At 43.0% G+C, this 11492-nt stretch overlaps 1 protein-coding gene across 3 annotated transcripts in view; it reads right to left on the bottom strand.

Moving 5' to 3' along the window:
- The window catches only part of LOC112223130 (myelin basic protein), a 53103-nt gene that overhangs the window by 1090 nt on the left and 40521 nt on the right, over positions 1-11492 (bottom strand). The gene's annotated exons all lie outside the window — the stretch shown is intronic.

The following is an 11492-nucleotide window of genomic DNA, read 5'->3' as shown; positions in this document are numbered from 1 at the left end:
ACATCCCACTCGAAAGACAGCCCCCTACACAGGGCAATGTCCCCAATCACTGCCCTGGTGCAATGGGAAATATATTTTTTTAGACCAGAGAAAGGAGTGCCTCCTACTGGCCCTCCAACACCACTTCCAGCAGCATCTGGTCTCCCCATTCATGGACCGACCAGGTACAACCCTGCTTAGCTTCAGGCCAGCAGTGGGATGCAGGGTGGTACTCATATCCCTAGGTCAGTCATTTGACATTTAAAATGTCCAATGCTGACACGCTAATTCACAACTTTCTCCATTTGCTTTCCACATGTGCAAATGGACACTATGGCCATTAGGGTGATGCTGAGATCTACGGCATTAACTGTAACGTATCCCCTCTGACAGAAGCCACCATGCTAGCTAGCTCCCGGAGCACAGGGCGTGGAGTGCAGCGCTCCCTGAAGAACAATGCAAACACTATACTGGACGAAATGGTGTAGAAAAAAACAGTGGAATCTGCATGCTAATATTTCCTCAACAGTGGTCTATTGTCAGAGCCGCATAGTTGTTTATGTGGGACAAGGAGGCCAGTGTCACTAAAATAACTCCTATAAGTATGGATTTTCAACCCGATTCACAGTGACACTTATCTGATGCCTGAGCAACTGCAAGGCAGGCGTTGGTTTGAGCCGGTTTGAGCAGATCATTAGGTTTGAGAAAGACCTCAACAGTATTTATTTTTTATAATTAACCTTTAACTAGGAAAGTCAGCTAAGAACAAATTCTTATTTACAATGACGACCTACCGGGGAACAGTGGGTTAACTGCCTTGTTCAGGGGGCAGAATGACAGATTTATACCTTGTCAGCTCAGGGATTCGATCCAGCAACCTTTCAGTTACTGACCCAACGCTCTAACCACTAAGCTACCTGCCGCCCCAGTAACTCAAAATGGATCAACAAGGCATTCAGATGGAAGAATATCACTGCATTTAGAATTTTAAAAACTAAAACTAGAACCAAATTTCTGGATCTACTGACAGATGTTCCGATTCTATGATCAAAGAGACGTATTACAATCTGGATCAGCGATCTTCCAAAGGGCCATCGTGGATCTGAGTACAATTAAAGCACATAAGCCGAAACTGTTACAGTTGTGTGAATGATGTACATGGAGGTAGAGCCATACTACTCGAGTCAGCTACAACGACAAAAATCACAGGCACTTGAACGAGCGACACTGAAATTAAATATCTAAGATGAAAGCAGGTTCTGTAGCGGAAGCTATTTACTTATTAAAACAAATTGCTCTTAGATATGATTGTGAAAGGATTGAAGGACGGCTGGTCTCAACCGAAGCTCAAAGCCCATTGGGGAACCAGGACGCCACCAGCACGTATTTTCTTATTTCTCTAGGAGTCACTAAGACCCTGATACTTTCCCAGTGAACAAAAATCACAGAACCAAACATCCCTTGTCACCTTGGTGAAAGGCAACTGTAATTGTGACCCTACACCTCACAACATGAAATATGAGAGACCAGAAGAGCAGGAAAGAGAAAAGACAGATCAGGAGAAAGAGAGACAATGGAGAAAAAAAGAGGGAGAGGGATACATGGAAATAGTATGAAAAGGAGGGAGAGATAGAATGAGAGAGAGGATGAGGGAGAGAGATATTTTCCCAGTAGATGTGATTGAGGTGTGTGCCGCTGTGACGTTGCTATAAAGACACAGTGATTTGATGTTATAAAATGATGAAAGCCGTGCCTGTGCTCCGGTGCTCCAGCAGCTCCACAATATGAGCAAACTGTTCAGACTTATTTCCTCCCGGCAGTGGCCCTGTTATGTTACAGAGTCATCTCACACCATCACCTCCATCATCAACTGCCATCAAATAGCATTGTTCTGATTAGCACTTTCCACTGCACTTACAGTATGACGACAAGTCACTTTGCATCTTGTATGCTTGGCAAACACAAAAACACTGAATAATCTGTCTAACCCCCTTTCCTTCTCCCTCTCTTTGGGACTCTGGGAAAGGAACTGTATACCTATGTGTGTGCACAACCCAGAGTGTTGACATTGAAACACCTCTGAAAATTAAACACCAACAAATGTACAATTGTATAGTTTTGCATTGCCCATATATTCCACGTGTGCATTGTTAGAAAATATAGTTATGAATAAAGTTTATAAAGATAGTCATCTTGACATTAGACTGCTATAAAAAAGTCTAAACACCTGACTGACTTTGATTTTGAAGTGGAATACCCCTTTAAAGCTTTATCTTTGGTTCCCTGACAGCAATACTGTGACCGAGACCTGAACAGGACTCTGTCTCCATTAGGCTCAGCCACTACTTGCAGATGCACTCAGAATACGTCTGCACCGGGCCACCGTCTCCACTTTAATCACATATCATCAGTCATTCAATCAACAGGGCTGAATGCTGATTAAATAGTCTCCCTCACACACTCTCCCTGCCAAATAAGTTAAGCGCACTGTTCCCTCTACAGATAACGGAGCTTAATATAACTCCATATTCTACTAGGAAATGCTGTTAGTCATATGCTCAGAGGAGCGTGGATCACAGCTACGACGCCTTTAAAAACTGTGGACGATTGCTTTTCATTAACGCTCGCTATATTGCTGAAACGTCGGCCCCACTTTATAATATACTAATGAAGTGGTACTGGAATGTCAAAGAAAATCAGGCAGAAGCAGGTCCAAAGCAAATAAACATTTGCGTCATCTTTGGGGAAAAAAAAGAGATGAAAAAGTGAGATACAGGGATCGAAAGAGAGAAAGAGGCGATTTATCCCCAGTGTGCTCCTTTATTACATGAACAAAATCATGCTTACCCCTCTCCCCAAACAAAGATGCAGTAGCAGAGATAGCGGGGGATGATAAATCACTGGTGCTTGTCAACAACATTCAGGGAAATGAATGTGCGGGCTGATGCATGACACTGAGGAGGGGGTAGGAGGTAGAAGGGTCTCTACAGAGCTGCTTCAGGGTTTGCAATGTAGCACACTGCAATGTAGCACATCAATTCGTATTATTCATGTGCTTTTACGATGAGAACATTTAATGAGGCTCTCACGGCAACATGTCCGTCAAAGGGTAGGCTGAGGCAGGCACAGGGCCTGGCTGGAGACAGATGATAGGCCTTGGTGAACGAAATGAACGATGAAAAGCACACAGCCACTCATCATGATACAGTACATATTCGCTGGGGAGACGGACCACTTCAATCAGGCCCGTTAATGATCTCCACTCTTAGAAAAAAAAAGGGTTATTCAGCTGTCTCCATAGGAGAACCCTTTAAAGTAGGTGAAGCCTTAAAGAATCCCATTTGGTTCCATGTAGAACCCTTTCCACAGAGGGTTCTACCTGGAACCAAAAAGTGTTCTCCTTTGGGGACGGCCGCTGAACCCTTTTGGAACCCTTTTTTTCTTAGAATGTACTTTAAAAGATGTTTATTTACCAAGCTATGACCGTTCCATAAAAAGAAGCTCTGTAGTGCCGAGAGAGATGAGGAGAAGGAGAAGCGACAACCCACAGTGACAAACTCTTGACAAACAGAAAAGACGAGGAGAAGAGGAATGCAGCGAGTGGGCTTTGGCTCTCTCCTCAAGGCCCCTGTAGAGCAGAGGACGTTTGGCCTTCTGGTGGACCAGCGTCTGGAACAACAACAAGGAGCCAGCCAGGATCCACCTACAGTGGTGGGACCCAGGCACGGGAAGTATTCCTCTAAGAAGCAGCGCAGTTATGTGGCCCTTGACCAGACCTCCCACCCAGGAGTAAAAAACTGCCACTGCCCACTCTGCCACAGCATTCATCATGGCTCAAGGACCTCCACCCACAGGCCCCGGGTAGAATGACCCTCTGTCTTGAGACTTATCAGGCATTCATGGTCAGGCCGTCCTCTGGAGATTTTTCAGCGGCAGATAGAGGAGATGCTACAGACGCTACAGCTAAAACCCTTTTTTTTCACCTCTGTCCTTGAAACGCCAAGCCCCTTGCATGACCTCTGTGACCTTCACTTCCTACAACTGCTCAATCCAAATGGGGAATCATGTGTATGTCAGAAACAGTTCAACCAAACCTGTGTACACTCTTAGAGGAACCCTATGAAGAACCCTTTTTGGTTCGAGGTACAACCCTTTTGGGTTCCATGTAGAACCTTTCCCACAGAGGGTTCTACCTGGAACCAAAAAGGGTTATACTTGGAACCAAAAATGGTTCTCCTATGGGGACAGTGATAGAACCCTTCTGGAACCTTTTTCCCCCCTAAGCGTGTATGTGATATCAACTTTTACCCAGGACAAAAATCTAGAAAAATGTGTCAGTGGTAGTGCCAATCTTCACTATTTCAGCATGCACTCATGCAAAACAAAATCCACTTTGCTGGGTTACACTTCCTGTTCTTGTTTAGCATCAGTGTTGAGGTTTACATCGTAATCTGATCTAGTCCCAGTGAGGCTGGCACCACTACCAGCGATGATGGAACCTCAACTCTGTTCTGTCAACACCACCCAATGCTTTTCACACTAATCTGTTTACTGGCCAAAAACATGTCACTCAGAGCACTCTCTCTCTCCGACTCTCTTTCCTTCAGTATTTTACTCTTCTACTTTCTCACTTTCTCTCTCTCCCACTGTCTTTTACTCTCTCTCTCTATTTCTCTCTCCCATGGGGTTTCTAGCCTATGATCTCTTCTCTCTCAGATAAAAGGTGTTAGGTAACAACAGCACAGAACAGGCAGATGCAGCATCAACAGGTTGCTATTGATCAATCCACAGTGTGTGTGTCTGTGTGCATGCATGCGGGCGTGAACACAGGGACTTGGTCTCTAATGGGGAAGGGCAATTGCCTTGCCATCTCCTCGATAAAACAGCCGTGAGCTGTGTGAACGTGAGCTAACGCAGCCTACATTTCACAGTATGCCCAGAGAATACACTAGTTAAGTTTCCTCTCCCACCACCACTGTCCTGGATCACTGGCACATTTAAACAGAAAAAGAGCAAATCCAGTCAGTGACAATGGCGTTTGTTTACGCCCCGAGCACAACGCACCATTATTCTGCTTTAGATGAACATGTACTGTGGGCTTTCGCCTAATTGCTTCATTTCTTCTTGTTTCATGACATTTCCTCTTTACATTATATTTAATTCTTTAAAGTCTAAGACGTTGGGGGAGGAGTGGGTGCTAAGCTGACATATGGAATTGTTTTAAGATGGTCAAATTACATTTTTCAATTTTAGGACCTCTTTGGGTATATATTTTTATTTTATAAAAAAAAATGATTTGAAAAAAAATCTATAGTTTGTTCTTTACTACTAAAGCCCATAGAAAAGCATATTCATGAATAGCAAAAAAAGACAGCCAAAAAATGTATCATAAGAAACAAGGTTTTGAAGTGTCTGTCCTAAATCTAGGAGAGTGCAAAGCTGTCATCAAGGCAAAGGGTGGCTACTTTGAAGAATCTCCGATATAACATATATTTTGATTTGTTGAACACTTTTTTGGTTACTACATGATTCCATATGTTATTTCATAGTTTTGATGTCTTCACTATTCTACAATGTAGAAAATAGTAAAACTAAAGAAAAACCCTTGAATGAGTAGGTGTGTCTAAACTTTTGAATGGTACTGTATATACACTACCATTCAAAGATTTGGGGTCACTTAGAAATGTCCTTGTTTTTTAAAACAAAAGCACATTTTTTGTCCATTAAAGTAACATCAAATTGATCAGAAATACAGTGTAGACATTGTTAATGTTGAAATTTACTAATGTAGCTGAAAAAGGCAGATTTCTTTTATGGAATATCTACATAAGCGTACAGAGGCCCATTATCAGCAACCATCACCCCTGTGTTCCAATGGCATGTTGTGTTAGCTAATCCAAGTTGATCATTTTAAAAGTCAAATTAATAATTAGAAAACCCTTTTGCAATTATACTAGTACAGCTTAAAACTGCTGTGCTGATTAAAGAAGTAATAAAACCAGACTTCTTTAGACCAGATGAGTATCAGGAGCGTCAGCAGTTGTGGGTTTGATTACAGGCACAAAATGGCCAGAAACAAAGAACATCTGAATGCATCTGAAGGCAACCGGTACGGATTTTTTTTAAACAAATGGAAGTATATTTCTTTATATATATTTTCAAAAATGAATGGAAGTGTATATAAGAAATATACTTCCATTAGTTAAAAAAAAAATCCGTACAGGTTACCTTCAGATGCATCCCGTGACAATTGTGGGGGTCCTAGAGCAAAACGGAGAACACCATCGTGCTCGTTAGAATCTCCCCTTTCCACAGTGGTCTCATTAGTTTGTGTTCAGACCAAATAGAAGGATTTTGATGGCGATTTTTATTTATTGAATTAACTTAACTTAGATTGACGCACCGGTGTGTCAATCGACTCCAGGGAGTTAACTGGATTCCTGTACTGATTTCGCTTACAGGTTTTACAGATAGGAGGTGTTACCAAGTGAGTGTTTTGCTCAAACATACCTTGGGGATATCTCATACTGCAACTTGTCCATGCTAATTCACAAATTGGTGCAAAAAAATGTGATTAAGCTGTTTGTCCGTATATCAAATATGGCTTGATATGACTTGGTCTTTTTTTTAAACTCAACATTACAAAAATACATTTCATTGTATGAGCCACATCAGTTTACATAATTAGAATGTATATTCTACATTACCATGGAAATTGTTGCATTAGCATACCAGGTAGACATTACGAATATACCCATGAGTTTAGTAGTCAAATTGCCAGGGTAAGAGGTGCCAAGTCTGTCCTATTCATTCTATTTCTATGTGTGCTGCTGTTGCAGGGAGGGGGGGTGGGGCGTTGCCTAGACAACCAAAGACTTGTTTGCTACAATGCCTTGCCTGATTTAGCCAGGCGCAACAAAGCTTCGTTACGTTGTTCAATACGCTACCTGACCACTGGCATAATTAACTCATCATCCTGAGTGCTTGTATCAAGTGGAGAGTCAGAAAAAACACCATCAAAACAGACCATCTAGACACATCCATCTCTACCATCTGCACTGGTATCGACAGGACAGCAAAACACAGCTCACTCAATTTCCAGAAGACACTTTCCTATCACACAGGTTCAGGGAAAGTTCAAAAAGCAAATCGTAAAAAGCCATTTGTGACTCACTCTGGCAAGTTTGTTAGGAAAGAAGCATCAGAAAACTGTATATGTTTTTGGGAGGCATTTACAGTTCTATTTGTACGTCAATCATTTGAATCCATTTTGGGATTGGGGAAGCAGTGGGCTACACTAGGTCCAAATGCTTTCCCAGAGTGATGGATGTCCATTCCTTCCTCTACAATAACCATCGTCTATCCATCACCAGCTGTTCACACACTCCCCGATTGTCCAGCCAGATGGTCGAGGCAAGATGACGTGGACCCTGGGACTCTGGACCCACTAACTCACACACATGCAATGCACACACACACACAAACTCCCACCCAGTGCATGTAGTCCAATCACAGAATGAATGACTCCACCAGACATTGCTGACCATTCTCATGTATAGTGTACATTTCTCTATAGGCCACTCTCTCACTCTGTGGAAGCATTATGTGGACCCAGGTCCTATACAGTGCCTGTTGACCAGTCCCTCCAGTGAAGCACACGGTTGGTCAGATGGATATCAACGTAGTAGGTGCCCATAATGGTACTCTATTGCCTGATAGGAGACTCTGGCCAAAAGTAGTGCACCAACTATAGGGGTTAGCAAGTTCACTGTCGAACCACTTCTCACATTTGCTTCAGCCACTCTCACACGCACACAGAGAGGGAGTGAGAATGAGAGAGAGAGGGAGTGAGAATGAGAGAGAGAGGGAGTGAGAATGAGAGAGAGAGGGAGTGAGAATGAGAGAGAGAGGGAGTGAGAATGAGAGAGAGAGGGAGTGAGAATGAGAGAGAGAGGGAGTGAGAATGAGAGAGAGAGGGGTGAGAATGAGAGAGAGAGGGAGGAGAATGAGAATGAGAGAGAGAGAGAGAATGAGAGTGAGAATGAGAGAGAGAGAGGGGAATGAGAATGAGAGAGAGGGAGTGAGAGAATGAGAGAGAGAGGAGTGAGAATGAGAATGAGAGAGAGAGGGAGAAGAGAGAGGGAGTGAGAATGAGAGAGAGAGGGGAGTGAGAATGAGAATGAGAGAGAGGGGAGTGAGAATGAGAGAGAGGGGGAGTGAGAATGAGAGAGAGAGGGAGTGAGAATGAGAGAGAGAGGGAGAGAATGAGAGAGAGAGGGAGTGAGAATGAGAGAGAGAGGGAGTGAGAATGAGAGAGAGAGGGGGAGTGAGAATGAGAGAGAGAGGGAGTGAGAATGAGAGAGAGAGGGAGTGAATGAATGAGAGAGAGAGGGAGTGAGAATGAGAGAGAGAGGGAGTGAGAATGAGAGAGAGAGGGAGTGAGAATGAGAGAGAGAGGGAGTGAGAATGAGAGAGAGAGGGGGAGTGAGAATGAGAGAGAGAGGGAGTGAGAATGAGAGAGAGAGGGAGTGAGAATGAGAGAGAGAGGGGGAGTGGGAATGAGAGAGAGAGGGAGAGGGAGAATGAGAGAGAGAGGGAGTGAGAATGAGAGAGAGAGAGGGAGTGAGAATGAGAGAGAGAGAGGGAGTGAGAATGAGAGAGAGAGAGGGAGTGAGAATGAGAGAGAGAGAGGGAGTGAGAATGAGAGAGAGAGGGAGTGGGAATGAGAGAGAGAGGGAGTGGGAATGAGAGAGAGGGAGTGAGAATGAGAGAGAGGGAGTGAGAATGAGAGAGAGGGAGTGAGAATGAGAGAGAGTGAGTGAGAATGAGAGAGAGTGAGTGAGAATGAGAGAGAGGGAGTGAGAATGAGAGAGAGGGAGTGAGAATGAGAGAGAGAGGGAGAGAGAATGAGAGAGAGTGAGAATGAGAGAGAGAGAGGGAGTGAGAATGAGAGAGAGAGAGGGAGTGAGAATGAGAGAGAGAGAGGGAGTGAGAATGAGAGAGAGAGAGGGAGTGAGAATGAGAGAGAGAGGGAGTGAGAATGAGAGAGAGAGGGAGAATGAGAATGAGAGAGAGAGGGGGAGTGAGAATGAGAGAGAGGGGAGTGAGAATGAGAGAGAGGCAGTGAGAATGAGAGAGAGGGGAGAATGAGAATGAGAGAGAGGGAGTGAGAATGAGAGAGAGAGGAGTGGGAATGAGAGAGAGAGGGAGTGAGAATGAGAGAGAGAGGGAGTGAGAATGAGAGAGAGAGGGAGAATGAGAATGAGAGAGAGAGAGAGAGTGAGAGATGAGAGAGAGAGAGGGAGAGAATGAGAGAGAGGAGTGAGAATGAGAATGAGAGAGAGAGAGGGAGTGAGAATGAGAGAGAGAGAGGGAGTGAGAATGAGAGAGAGGGAGTGAGAATGAGAGAGAGGGAGTGAGAATGAGAGAGAGGGAGTGAGAATGAGAATGAGAGAGAGGCAGAGTGAGAAAAAAAGAGAAAAGACAAGAGAGATAAAAGACAGAGACAGTGAGAGAATCTGAACAATGGTGTCAAAGCAGAGAACACTGGCCCAGTGATGAATGGTGGCTCTCAACAATCAATGCTTTTGAGTGGCCAGGAGCTCTGCTGTGGCAGTGCCAGGGTCTAGTGCCCGCTGTACCAGCTAGTGGTAGCCCCAGCCACCGAGACAAATGCCTGAGCCATCAGCCTCTTTTATATACGGCCTGACATAAGGCACAGCGAAAGACTGTAGCTAAAAGCACATAAGAAGACAATACACATGCACACAGATGTACAGTAAATGGATGATCTACTTCTACTGATGAAAAAAATGCTTGAGATAGCTATAGCTAATCTACCATATAGCTGTACAAAGATAGACAGATTACATATTTTGTATTTGTTCCCAATAAAGGCATGAAGTATACATTATTCCTGCCGAATAGACATTGGACTAAGAAAGAAAATATATTCGGTAAGTACAACAAAGACCATATAAATCACACAGCCAAAAGGAATCCTTATCATTTAAATGGTTTTATATCCAATTCAACAGTTCTTCCATTTCAAAATAATAATGTCACAAAATAAATGGAAACCTGTTAACAGATTATTAACTGACCTTTCCCCTGTGGTTGGAACTGAAAATAAAATGTAATTACAGTTATTATTTCCTTTATCTACAGTTTGAGGTGAAACACAATGGATGTCTAGGAGCCAAATGTTATGTCCAACACATTTGAAGGTAAAAAAAACAAACACTTACCTTAGAAAACAGACAGCCTGATTAAAGGCCCAGTAGAGCTGAGCAATTTACCGGAACATTGTTTTTATTTATTTAATTTTTTAACTAATTGACCTATAAAATCGGTTCAATTATTTGAACTCCATTTCATTCAGTTTTTTTCAGTAAGCTCAATGCGCACGTTGCACTGTTTCTCTAGAGATAAATCAGATCCAGCCTGAACTGTGCAATGTAGTAGGGAGTTGTAGTTTCCAACAGGCCAATAATCAACAGTTTAGTGCATAAAACATGGTAAATAACTACAATGACTTGAATCCATTGCGCATCCACCTGTCTAGTCTGTGTTTCTTTTACACCTGCTATGGAAGAGGCAAAAGAACGTGCAATTACGAGGGGGTATAGAGCAGCTGATGCTTCGTGATGCATCTCTACCTGAAAGGACATGGTCTAAGTGATTGATAGATGGTATTCGAATGTATGCCTTATTTACTTTAAAGAGCTACAAAATAGTGATTTTCTAAGTGAATAAATTATGGTTAATAAGTGATAAGCAGTAATGGGCAGTCACTACTATCATGTATTCATTGTTTTATTCTGTGTTACAGCATTCAAACCACATAATCGAAACCGAAATCCATGATTATTTTTTATAAATCGAACAGAAACCGAACAGACCTCAAAAAGCTCAACACTAAGGCCCAGTGCAGTCAAAAATGTAATTTTCCTGTGTTTACATTTCCACACTACGAGGTTGGAACAATACTGTGAAATTGTGAACATTATGATAATGCATTTTCAGTGTAAGAGCTGTTTGAAAAGACCCCCTGAAATCATGAAACCACCATGATACACAATAGTTAAAACAAAAAAAATGAATCGTTTTATTTTACCCTTATTTTAGGATAAAATGACGGAGAACACATTCTCATTTACAGCAAAGACGTGGCGAATAGTTACAGGAGAGAGGATGGGGGGGGATGAATGCACATTGCAGTGTCTGGAACTCTTGTAGGGATTCAACAGCATTCATCCATGAGAAATTCCATAATATGGGGTTTTGTTGATGGTGGTGGAATACGCCGTCTCGGGCATCGCTCCAGAATCTCCCATAAAGTGTTCAATTGGGTTGAGATCTGGTGACTGAGATGGCCAAGGCATATGGCTTACATCGTTTCCATGCTCATCAAACCATTCAGTGACCACCACTCATGCCCTGTGGATGGGGGCATTGGCATCCTATGGGGACATAGCCATGGTGGTCAAAATAATGGTCTGTCAAGCATTTCT

Source organism: Oncorhynchus tshawytscha, linkage group LG23, assembly GCF_018296145.1.
Source record: "Oncorhynchus tshawytscha isolate Ot180627B linkage group LG23, Otsh_v2.0, whole genome shotgun sequence".
Taxonomy (NCBI): Eukaryota; Metazoa; Chordata; class Actinopteri; order Salmoniformes; family Salmonidae; genus Oncorhynchus; species Oncorhynchus tshawytscha.
This window is presented reverse-complemented; position numbering and strand designations above follow the sequence as displayed.